Source organism: Pan paniscus, chromosome 5, assembly GCF_029289425.2.
Source record: "Pan paniscus chromosome 5, NHGRI_mPanPan1-v2.0_pri, whole genome shotgun sequence".
NCBI lineage: Eukaryota > Metazoa > Chordata > Mammalia > Primates > Hominidae > Pan > Pan paniscus.
Window position 1 is genome coordinate 114,945,661 of NC_073254.2, and position 13,735 is coordinate 114,959,395.

The following is a 13,735-nucleotide window of genomic DNA, read 5'->3' on the forward strand; positions in this document are numbered from 1 at the left end:
CAGATGGTGGTTATATCCATTAAAATTTAGGTACAGCAGATGACATACTGTCTGGAAGAAATAAAGCGTCCAAAAGTATTATTGAATAGTTTTAAAACAAATATCTCATTAGGATTCTTGAGATAAATGAGATATACTTAAAAACGTTCTCAATACAGAATGTCTAAAATCCTGGACAAAATATTCTTAAAACCTGCTTTTAAAATGTAAGGCTGATTAGCAAGAAAAACAATACAGAATTTTTTTAAAGCATGATCCTAAGTTTTAAGACAGTTATAACTAACTTAATTATGTCCTATATTCTTTTTCAAATCCAAAGTAAAGTATTCCAAAGACTCTCGGCACATCCCCCATCTCCTGGAATCTCATCACTGGAAACCTTTATATCCTGTTTTGACTCAATTTCCTACCTCTCTGCAACTCCTGAAATAAAATAATTCCACCGTACTTTTGGAAACACAGGGTCAATCTACATCCTTCATAATCCCAACTTTGATCACTCCTTTACCTTCATACACTGAAGAAAACCCACACTGTGCTGAGGATACTGCCTTCTTACAACCTTCTTTTATTTTATTTTATTTTATTTTTATTATTATACTTAAAGTTCTAGGGCATATGTGCACAATGTGCAGGTTTGTTACATATGTATACATGTGCTATGTTGGTGTGCTGCACCCATTAACTCATCATTTAGCATTAGGTATATCTCTTAAGTGATGGATAATTTTCACTTTCTTATCTCTGTTCCACCAGCCTGAACATTAGGTACTTCCCTCCTTTCTCCTCATTACAATCCTTTCAGACTAGTGATGCTCTCTCCTCCCTAAAATTCATGCCTCCGCACTATCTGTCCTGATTGGCCGTCACCCACATTCTACATTTCCTGTCACAATTCATCACTACATATAGAGTCATCCCTCTGTATCTACGGAAAATTGGTTCCAGGACCTCTTGTGAATACCAAAGTCCATGAATGCTCAAGTCCCTGGTATAAAATAAGATAATATTTGAATATAACCTACATACATCTTTCCATATACTTTAAATCATCCCCAGATTATTTATTATACCTAATATAATGTAAATGCCATTTAATTTGTTATACTGTGTTGTTTTGGGAACAATGACAAAGAAAAATGTCTGTACATGTTCAGTACAGGTGCAATTATGTCTTTCAAAATATTTTTGATATGTAGTTGGTTGAGTCATGGATGCAGGACACACGGATTTGAGAGGATCAACTGTTCTCCCTTGGTTAAGCTGCCAATTATATTATTTTCCTTATTCCATATGCCCTTGGCAATAATTCTTTTGTTTCGTTTTTGAGATGGAATCTCGCTCGCTCTGTCACCCAGGCTGCAGTGTAATGGCACGATCTTGGCTCACTGCAACCTCCACCTCCCAGGTTCAAGCGATTCTCCTGTCTCAGCCTCCCGAGTGGCTGGGGTTAAAGGCGCCTGCCACCACACCTGGCTAATTTTTGTATTTTTATTAGAGGCGAGGTTTCACCATGCTGGCCAGGCTGGTCTCAAACTCCAGACCTCAGGTGATCCACCTGCCTCAGCCTCCCAAAGTGCTGGGGTTAGAGGCATTAGCCACCATGCCTGGCCCCCTTGGGAATATTCTAACCCTAGCTTATTCAACCTAACTACTCTCAGACTAAAACCATGCATCTTGAGGAAAAAAAAAAAAAGACATTTTTCTACTCACATTAATTTCATCGCTATTAATCACCATTTCTATATTCTATTCTTCCTTCTACTGTTTTACACAATTATTTTATATTTCTTTCTGAAACCTCTAAACCTTCTCCCCATCATCACTCTTGATTTTCCTTCCTCTTTTATTTAGAAAACTAAAGCAATATATCAGGCACCCAGTACCTCACCCACCATCCACCCTACATGCTACCCTTATAATCTGCCTATCTTGTTACTATGGATGAATTATTTGGCTATTCTTCTGCTCTCACCTAAATAGTCTCTCAACTTGTATTTTTGATCCTTTCTTATCTCAACTATTCAAGGAAATTCCTCCAGAAGTCATCTCTTCTCCTTTTTTCCCTATTTTATTTCTCTCTACTGAATAGATGATATATCATTTACTTCTCCATTAAGTCATTTTCAATATCTTCAATTGAAAATATGATTCAAAGCCTTGCATATATATTGTTACATCTTTTGCTGGGTATCTATATTTTGTTACTGTGTTATATATATTCTTTATGAAATTGTATTATCCATATCTATAATGTCAGTATTTTGAAATATAATTTTTATATATTGACTTTTTTCTAATCAGTAAACTTCAATACTTCTCATAATTTTCAGATTACATTATGCATGTAAACAACCACATTATCTGCATAGTATGACCTATTTATTTCCAATTTATTTTAAATATTTATAATTTTATTCATTATTTCCTCTTCTAATTTCAGTGGCTGAGAACTTAAGAAAATAATGAGTAAAAGAGGTGTCAGACATGCTTACCTTGTTCTTGATATGAAAGAAATGTTTTAAATATTTTTATTCATATTTTGCTAAAAGACATTTGAAAATCTTGACATGGCATTGAATTTTGTCAAAAGTATTTTGAATATATTGCAATTATCATAAACCTTTTTTCTCCTTTTTCTGTCAATATTATGAATTACATTAGATGATGTTCTAATTTTCAATTGTTACTGCTATGCAGAAATAGGTCTAAATTTTTCACAGTATGACAGTTATGTTTTTTACACATTGCTATTTTTAATTTGCTAAATTTTTGTTTCAAAACATTTGTATCTATTACATTTGTATCTGTTACAAATATAAGATATTTGTATAGATATAAAACATTTGTATAGATATAAAACATTTGTATCTATTACAAATTTCAAACATTTGTATCTATTACTGTAAGAATGACTTGTGATGCAGTTTCTTCCATCCTTGTCTGGATTTTGGTGTCATGATCCTATAAGCTTACTATAGGATTGCAGTTATTGACTGCAGTTACCCCTTTCTAAAAATATTATCTGGACACATGCAAAGTATCTTGAGATTATTTTTTATTTTATTGTACATTTGATAAAATTAATCAGTAAAAGAATATAATTCATGTAATTGTTTTTTCATCTATTAGTGCTTTCAAATTTTATTTACATTGTATTATTTTAGGACATTGTCCATTTACTAACATAAAAACCTAGTCCAAATCAAATTTTTTCTTATTTCTGATATTCTACGTGTATTTTTTCTAATTGCATGTCTTTACTATGTTTGTTTTTGTTTTTTGGGAACAGGTTTACTGAGATATCATTTATATTCCATATATTTCATTCATTTAAATTGTACAACTCCATGTTTTTTAATGTATTTGCAAAGTTGTACAAGCATTACCAGAACCAATAACTGCACATTTATTTATCCATTCATTAGCTGACAGACATTTGAGTTGTTTTCAGATTTTGGCTATTATGAATATTTGATTTCTATGACTATTCATGTACATGTTTTTGTGTGAATATATTTTCACTTCACCTAGACACATACTTATAATAAAATATTATGGAAACTCTTTTAAAAATTAAGTTCAATTAAATTGTCATTACCTATATTCATTTTTTTTTTTTGGTGGGGCACCTTATTAGCAAATTAAATTGGAGATAAATACTAATATCATTAGAATTAGAACAGAAAAAAACAAAATCAAAACTGGTTTGCAAATAATATAATCATATGCATAGATAATCAAAATTATAAGAAATGTTAAATCATTTAATACACTTATAACCTGTAAGAGTAAATAAAAATCAAATGTATTTATGTACCCAAACACAAACCAAACTATGTAAATGATACAAATATAATTCACATGCAAAAAAAGCAAGTCCTAAAAGATCATATACAGTGTGTTATTTGGGCACATATATACAAAAAAAGATAATACAAAAGAAAAATAAGAAAATGTTTAACATAAATTTCAGGAGACTTTATTTCTCCTGAATGTATTGAGGAAGAGGCATGCAGGGGTTTGTCAAAGATTCTGAATTATTCTGTGTATTAATCTGGGTGGTAAATACTGTAATATTTATGTTATTTTAATATGTTAAAAATATATAATCATTATACGTTTCTAAATATATATATATATGTATATATATATATATATTTCACCACTTAATAGTATGTGGAACAACACAGAGCTAAGAATGGCAAAGAGAGTCCTAAGAAAGATTTGAACTAACAGATACCTAGACTCATTTTAGCCTTATTGAAATAAACACAATGTGGTTTTGGAGAGTAGAACAAAACAGAGTAAAGAAATAAACTGCCCCATGAATAGAAACTTGAGTAACAGAGATTGTATTTGAAATTACTGAGGGAAGAGACCACTCCATAAATGACACAGGGACATGTATTATCCACAAGAAAAATAAAATGTAAATATTATAGAAAAAGTTGACAAATTGAAATTAAAATGAAATACTTTGTACATCAAAAGGCACTAAAATGAGCAAAACCATAAATCATATGTTGAGAGAAGATATTTTCACACAAATAACTAAAGAACCCATAATATGTAAATAACCTTTATAGAAAAGTTAATAACATATATTAGGGAAGATATAGGTCATTGGGAGCTAATGGGAAAAAATGGTACAACAAATTCAGAAAAAAATTATCTTTATACTGTAAATTAAAAAAAATTTTAAACCATTAACCTAAAAGTCCTGTTCTATCAATATAACCTACTTTTTTTTTTAAGAATTAGCATCTGGCATCAGATACATGTTGTTCTTAATATTCTTAGCAGCATTATTCTCAATGGGAAAAACAAAACAAAAATATAACAAAACCTTTTTGGTTTTTAAAAACATCAGAAATGTGCATTGACAGGAAAATAAAATAAATTGTAGTTGATACGGTTCGGAACTGTGGCCTCACCCAGATCTCATGTTGTCTTGTAAGTGTTGAAGTTGGGACCTAATGGGAGGTGATTGGCTCATGGTGACAAATTTCCCATAAATTGTTTACTACCATCCTCTTGGTACTGTCTAGTGAGTGAGTTCTCATGAGATCTGGTCATTTAAATGTGTGTGGTCCTGCTTTCACCATGTAAAGTACCTTCCACTATGACTGTAAGCTTCTTGAGGCCTCCCCAGAAGCCAAGAAGATGCCAGCATCATGCTTCCTGTACAGCCTGCAGAACTGTGAGCCAATTAAACTTCTTTTCTTTATGATTTACCCAGTCTCAGGTATTTCTTTATAGCAATATGAGATTGAACTAATACAGTCGAATATTCATACAATGGAATTGTTTAACTCTAAAGCCATGAATATATCTTAGAAGTAGAATGCTTCATTGAATGAATATACAATTACATGCTTTCAACATATTCACAGGTCGCAGTGATTAGAATGTGGACATCTGACTATCACAAACTAAATTCATTATTATAAAATTTTATAAAACTCAGAAACAAGCAAAAAAAGTAAAGTGTATCTCTTTGGGTGAAATAACTTCTATGGTTTTTTTCTATTTTTAAAAGCAAGGAAATGATGAAGACAAAACCCAAGAGAGTATTTTCCTGCATGGGTATAAGGGAAGACGAGGGAATGGGATAGCAGAGAAGTAGTACATGGCTAGATGTAAGGTATTAGCAATGTTAAATCCTTCAACTTCTACAGTATGTTCAAGGGTTTTAAATTATCCTTTTAAGTGTACATGTTACATATATTATTTTGCTGTAATACATTTTAATTTAAGGCATCATTGAGATAATATAGTTCAATAAAAAAATGAAAACATTAAGCATGGAAATTGAAATATATATACAGTATTTTGAAAGAAAATATATATTTGGTTCTAATACTGCATGTATTAGGACTTATTATAGATAATTTATAGACAAAAGGGAGGTAAATTATAATTTAATATGATTAATATTAGAAGCAATATGAGACTATGATTATAAACCTATCTGCTGTTAAAAATTACCTGAAGAAAAAATAGGGCTCATACCCTGATATTTTTAATCTAATGTTTTATTTTTATAATTTATCTCAGACATTTAGTGTCAAAAATACTTCACATAGTATAAAACAGTATATTATTCAATGTGGTCTTATTGCTTATGGGTAGACGTGTGTTCAAGCAGTATATTCGTTAGCTTGGGCTGTCATAACAAAATATCAGAAATTGGGTGGCTTGAAATAACAGAATATATTCTCAACAGTCTGAATGGTGGAAGTCCAAGATCACGGTGCCAGTAAGGTCAATTTCTAGTGAGGGCTCTCTTCCTGGCTTGTAGGTGTCTGCCTTCCTGCTGTGTCTTCACATAGCAAAAAGAGAGAGAACAATCTCTCCTGTGTCTCTTCCCTCTATAAGGGCACTAACTCCATCATGAGGGCCCTACCATTATGACTTCATCTAAAACTAAATACCTGACAAAGGCCCTTTCTTCAAATACTATCACATTGGGGCTTAAAGTTCCAACGTATGGATTTGGGCAGGGCAGTTCAGTTCATAGCACACAATTTTCATTTTTTAAAGCACCATCTGTAAATAAATTGTCTACAAAGTTCTTTATAGTATGAATACAGTGAAAGGTTTTATTCTAGAAAGTCATCATCAGGATCCCTAGAAAGAATACCTAATTATTATCTATTATTATGAATAAAATCTAAGACCAGCTTTGTTTACTACTTGAGTTTTATTTCTCCTGGCAATGTGGTACATATTAAAGAAATAAGCCTATTTTCAGTATAGACAAATATGCCATTTTTTAATGCTAATGTAACATTGTTTGGAGAAAGGTGAAGGAAGAAAGCATAACCAAAGAGGTGGGATAACATCTTATAGTGGAGACTAAGAACATAAAATTCATAACATTTTAATGATTATTTTTCAATAAAACTATGTTATAAAATAATATTCTTCCAAAGATAACAGTTCTCATATGTAGATTTTAAATTTCAACATGTACTTTCCTAATTTGAATCTTATTTCAATCTTGTGTTTTAGGAAGGATGCAAAAAATGACATCCAGCTATAAATATTTCAAATTTTAATTCTTGAAATTAATAATCAAAAACATGTCTGAATGTGAACTATTCTGCTGCAGCACTAAATTATTTAACAAGCAATAGTAAGATCAAATTACTGTTTGACCCACTTAGACGACAGAGACAAATCCAAATTTACTTACTGTGGATCAATTTAACAATCTTATTCCATGACCCATACCCTATTTTATGTACATCTGCACCCAGACAGACTCATCACCATAACCGTTTTCAAATTTGATTTGTTGTAATATTGCAAGAAAGAGATTAAATGCCTGTACTCAAAAGCTAAAAATGTTCATTTAAAATACCAGCAACTAGGGATCCTCCCTACACAATAAATTTGAGTAGTTATCAGTGCCTGTATTTATTGCTTCAGCGTGTCGTTTACTTGTCAATCTCTTAAATCCATTTGGTTGAAGATATTTAAACCCACCACACAGAAACAAAACATAAAAAGACTATTAATAAAAAATAAGCTCTAGAAGAATGTGCATATATATCAAATTATTACAAATTTGAAGCACACTGATCAAATGCAGAAAGAATTCCACTAAGTGTTAAAACAGTTGAAAAAGTTATCCCCCACCCGCAAGACCTACTTTTAAGTTCCTTTGATACAAGGTGGCACAAAGTCAAGAGAGAACTTAAAACAAGCTCCACATTAATATTTGAAAAAGGGCACCCACTGTGTTTGATGTGGCGCCCTTCATGCAAATCATGTAGTCCAAGAGAAATCCCAGTAGGAAAGATGCTGCTTTCTTCTTAGCATGCTCCCTCTTTTCTGCTGGGTAATAATGAACTTCTCACACTCCCTTTGCAACCCCCCTTAAGCTATACAGAAATTAAGTTATTACTTGCTAGCTGAAGACTCTTTTGTCAGTTATCAGAATGTATTTTCTTATTGATTTTTAAGAGAAAGAAATGCACATTCAAAATTTGATAGGGGTAATTTTTTTCGCCTTATTTTTCTAATAATGAGCAGAATAAGTTCCGAGCAAATATGGGTAGAATGAGATATATTCATTTAAATTATTTCAAAATATGATTGATGTGTATAGGAAACCATTTCTTTATACTCTGGGAACATGCAGGGGCATTGATTTAGATGGAGAGGGAAAATTATTAATGGTGAGAGCCAAAGCATAGGAAACATGCCACATAGCCCACGGGAACCCCGTTTAAAGCACTCTCACATTTGGGGGGAAATGTAGAAACTAAAAATCAAACTTGGAATTACTGTTATTTTAACAACACTCATTTTGTTATGAATTTGGGAGCTCCAAATTTCTGGTAACTATGTGTCCTCAGGAATATTTAGAAAACTGGAAGAAAAATAGCCCCAATTATTTTCTTCTTTAATAACAATATAGGAATATTTAACATCTTGCCCCTACTACACACATATCAAATTCATCTAGGGGAAGCTGTGGGTAACTTTTCTTTGGCATTCTTAAAATGGCAATTATTTTTATTGTGGTGAAACCTAAAGTTCCAAGCTTAGACTACTAAATATAATAAAGAAAAAATATAAACTATACTTCACTTACTAGTTTATCAAACATTTTTCATTTAATCCTCCCCAAAATTGGATTCAGAAATTACTCTTACTGTTCCCATTTAGCAAACAAGGACATCAATTCTTAGAAATATCATTTAAATTATCTCCATAACTATTCAAATGTGATACAACACTCTTGTCTTCTGACTGTAGATAAATTGAACTTCTTACAATAACCTAACTTCTGCATTATGAATTAAAATCAAGAGAATAGAATCTGGCCTGAAATCTTCATGGGACATTAGGTAAATGACTTCCTCCATGTTTACTCTTCACATCCTCTCCAAAGTGTAAAAGCGAGCATATGTATGGCAATTCAAAGAGTCTTTGGAAGTTTTCCGGAAACGTGGCACTCTTCTGACTGAGAAACAATAAGTAAAAACTGCATACTCAGGTCCAGGTTAAATTTACTTTATGCTTGTCCACTGAAAGATATGTCCTAAGGCTGGTTGACAAAGCCTGTCTACCCTACGCCATGCTCTCCTTTCCCCTGTACCTTCATGCTTCTACTTCAGTGAATATGAAGTCTTGGATAGGAATGTGGAATTGATTACTTTATGCTTTAGATTATTAACTGTCCTGTCCTGTACTATTTGCTTAACAGTTCTATTAATGCATTTTTGCACTTCTATGTTACTGATTTTTTAAGATATATTATTTTGACAACATAGGTTTTTCACAAGTTCATTTGAATAGCCATCTGATGTGATAGGAAAAAAGGTCTCACACCAGGGGTATTTCTTTTGTTTTTTATAATTGATTATACTGGTAGTGATCAATTCCAGAAACTACGAGAGTATAATATGGCCAAAATAATTGATTTGGCATTTCAAAATCTAAACATCCCTGGAATTTCTTATTTCTGTACAAATGCAACACTCTTAATAACATTTTAATCTGATGATGAAAATTATAATGAGAATATTCATTTCCTGTGCAGCAGGCTCATATAATTTCCTGTGGGTTCATGGACTTTGACCATGCTATTTTCCTTTTATGTCTTATTGTTCCTATTTTTAATATGTACTTTCAAAAGTTATTTTGCCTAAGCAATTGCCTTTTTTGAATACCAGCGTTAACTCCAGATTTTTAGAAAATAGGACAACTGATTCAGATTTAGAATTAAGAACCACAGATATAAAAAGTCCTACTTAATATTCTGCTCACATTCTGCAAAAAAAAAAAAAACATATATATACATATAGATATATATCACAGTAAAGCTACAAAGACACATCAATAGTACTGAATTTGAATTTTGGAAAAATCTTGGACAAAGGCTTTAGTTTCCTTTTTGAATAAAATTAACATGTCTACTGACAGAGAAAAATAAACTCAATGAAGTAAATAGATAATAATGATGAAAAGGATACGCTTGTCAAAACATGGACTCTAACGATTATTTTGCACAATTACCATCACTTTGATATCCTTTAAATAATAATTTCTCATCATCTCTTCAAATAAGACCATGAATTTCAATATGATGGATCAGACAATTAGTGCATCTAAACTAAAGCCTGCATGTGGTAGGTGCCAGTGGGCTGTTTGAAGGAAAGGCTAAATAAATTGCACCTATGCACTGCTATACACAGCGTGTGATACTGTTCCTGACTTAATCAGATGATATGCTCATGCCTAGCAGCATCTAATTACTATTTTAATGACCCTATCCTTCATAGCTAACATACAGTGGCCACTTAAAGATGGAGCAGATAGATATGCTTTATAACCTCATATCTGGACAGTTTGTATGTGTATTTAAAATTTATTATACATATATATGTAAAAATTATTATGCATCTATCATTGACTTTGCTTAGAGCATGGTAGCATTTCTGAAACAAAAAGGCAAAAATTACATTTTTTGTAAAATAATGAAGATGCTGTCAGAATTCTACTGAAACAAATGATTTATTTTTCTATTTCTTAGCCCCCTGAAAAAAAGAGTATACAAATATGTTAAGGAATAAAGAACATATTGCTTAGATTTTATTTAAAGAAAATATTAGTGAAGTCTATTTAAGCACAGGATTAAAAACTAAAAGATGCTATCACTTATTCATAGGTTCTTTATATTAAATGCCTTAATGTTAATGCCTATTATTTCAGCAGATATTCTAAGATTTAGACATGTCAAATGTCCTATTTTGTAGTGGTTAGTAGTGATATTAATACGTAGAGCTATGAGTCTCTCAAAATTATGCTGGGTAAGATTCACTGATAATTTGTAACATAGTATAGAATTAATTTTATTTTAATCTATTTCTGTGCTTTCTGATAAATCTTTCTATAATTTTTTTATTTAATTACTGCCTACATCCAAAAAAAGTTTTGCATGCATTACTTATTAATTTTTATGAAATGTCCATGAATTCAAGGATATTATTGTTTTTCAGAGGAAGATATTTGACAAGCTCTAGAAGATGATTCAAAGTTAAATAGTGAGTCATGTATGGATAAATTGCATCACTTTATCCATTAAAGTGTTCTTCTTATGTTAATAATTAATGTAAAATGCAATGCTTGTTACTTTCTTTTATATGAAAATTTGTGTCATTATTAAATCAGGTAAGCCTAAGAGTTGATCATCAAGATAGAATTATATGTTAGTGCATCTGTCTTTCTGCAACATAAATCTCTATAACATGTTACTAATAAAGTAAAAGGAATAAAACGTAATACTAAACATTTGTATACATATTGTTTAATATTACCCTCCAAAGACTACCTTTCAAAGAGTACAATTATAGACTGTTAGGGACTGGAGAGGTCTCTCCAAAAGAGTCAATTATAAGCTGAAATTTCTGTATAGGTTAGAGTTAATAAGGGAAAACAAGAGAGTAAATGGGAGGAAAACCGTTTCAGATGGAGAGAGCTATATTTTTCTGTTGGTTGATAAGAGCATAGAAGTTCAAGAACTTAGCACTTGAAAGAATGAAACAAAAGCAAAATATAGGAGCATAAAAATCACAGTGGTTCAAGATGAGGCAGGAAGGCAGACTAAGAAAATTCCTGTAAGTGTAACAAACATTATACCTGCATTACAGTGGCAATATGAAGCCTTAAAAGAGTTTGTACAGGTAAGTCCATCTGACATTTTTAAAAGCATGTTCTAGTTGCTCTCTACAAGGTAGATTGGAGCTGAGCAAATGTGGATGCAATGAACTACTGAGACAGTGATGCAGGTAAGTGATAATGATACCTTAAACATTTTACTAGTCTGTTTGAATAAACCAACCTTTCCCAAACTTTAGTGAGCATCAGAGGACTAGTAAAAACACAAATTACACATCACAAGAACCAGAGTTTCTGATTTAGTAAATCTGGAATGAATTCTGGGAGTTTGTGTTTCTTACCCATTCCTAGGTGATGCTACTGCTGCTGTTGCTTCAAGTATGACACTTTGAGAAACACTAGCCTCAAAAATAAAATGTACACTGCCTTCAACTCACTGCTAACTTAATAAGGTACACAAACCCTTATTAGGTTTGTCAGTTTTAGTAAATAAAAAATACAAGGCTCCCAGCTAAATTTGAATTTTAGATAAACAACAAATAAAATTTTAATGTATGTTCCACGCAATATATGGATATACTTATACTAAAAATATATTATTGTTGGTTATTACAATTCAAATTTAATTGGGAATCCTGTTTTATCTTTCAACCCTGCAGCCCTGATAGAACAGTGACGGAATGTTCTGTAAAATATACTCAGAAGTGTTCTTTATTAAGAACTGCTAGACAGCTTCCAAAATGGATGACTTTATTCTTCCCAGATCAATATGCAAGCATTCTCCTTGCTCTACAACCTCACTGATTCTTGGTATTACCAAGCCAGTACTCAAATCCTTCTTAATTTTTACCAGGCTTCTGTATTTTTATCCTAAACATTTAAATATAAAATTTACAGGTAGGCATCAACTTAACATTTTTTTCATAAATCACTGACCTTTCACTTTAAATCTATAATTGCATTTAAACTTTAAATATAACATACTTGTCCTCTAGCATATAATAAATAATTGAACCCAACACTCACCTATACGTTAGAAATGAAAACTTTAAATTATATTTGCAATGTTCTGTGCATCTTTTCTATCAACCTTATCTCCTGCCTCTCCCCTACATCAAAAGATAACCTCTGTCTTATCTTCCAGGCTTATTTAATTTCTTCTATCTTTAAAAGATGAATATATATTTTATATATTATATTTTATATATATTTTTTATAAATTATATATATAATTTATTTTTAGAAACAAATCTCTATTAATACGTGTAGCTCTACATCATTCACAGTGCTCCATTACATAACCTTGTATGTACTATTGATTGCTTTTTTGATTGATTAACTGAGAGTCCTTCAGGATGCCCCATATTGTTTACTGGGATGAACAACACTATTAGAAGCATTTTTGTAAATGTCCCTTTGTGAGCACATGAAGAAGTTTCTCCAAAGTACATGTGAAGAAGTGGTATTGCTTGACAATGAGGTGTGTTACTTTAGTATTTTCAAATTGCTCTCCAAAGGGAAGTTAAAACATTTTTTGTTATTGATTTCTAGTTAGATTCTAACATAGTCAGAAAACTTACTTTGCATAATCTTAAACAAAGTTACATTTGATTAACTTTGTTTTATGACTATCAGATATTCTATTTTGGGAAGTGTTCCATGTGTACTTGAAATGAATGTACATTCTGTTCATTTAGTGTTGAGTGTTCTATAAATGTATTAGATGCAGTTGGTAGGGTATTGTTCTACATTTCTGTACACTTACTGTTTGTCAATTTAAGACAAAGTCTGCAACTATACAACTAGATTTGCATCTGTGCATTGTAGATTTGTCCATCTTTCTAGTCTATCAATTTTTGCTTTATGTAATTTGTTGCTATGTTTATGAGTATATACACATTTAGTCAATATAGATTTCTTTTGATTAGTATTTGTTGCTATATATTTTTTCATTTTTTTTCTTTTACCCTGCCTACATCATTATATTCAGGGTTTTGTATGTGTGTAGATATTGTTCATGTATTTACCTTAGGAAATATAATGTACATTATTATTTTATAGTCTAGTATTATACTGTGAAAATAATTAAAGTTTTTCC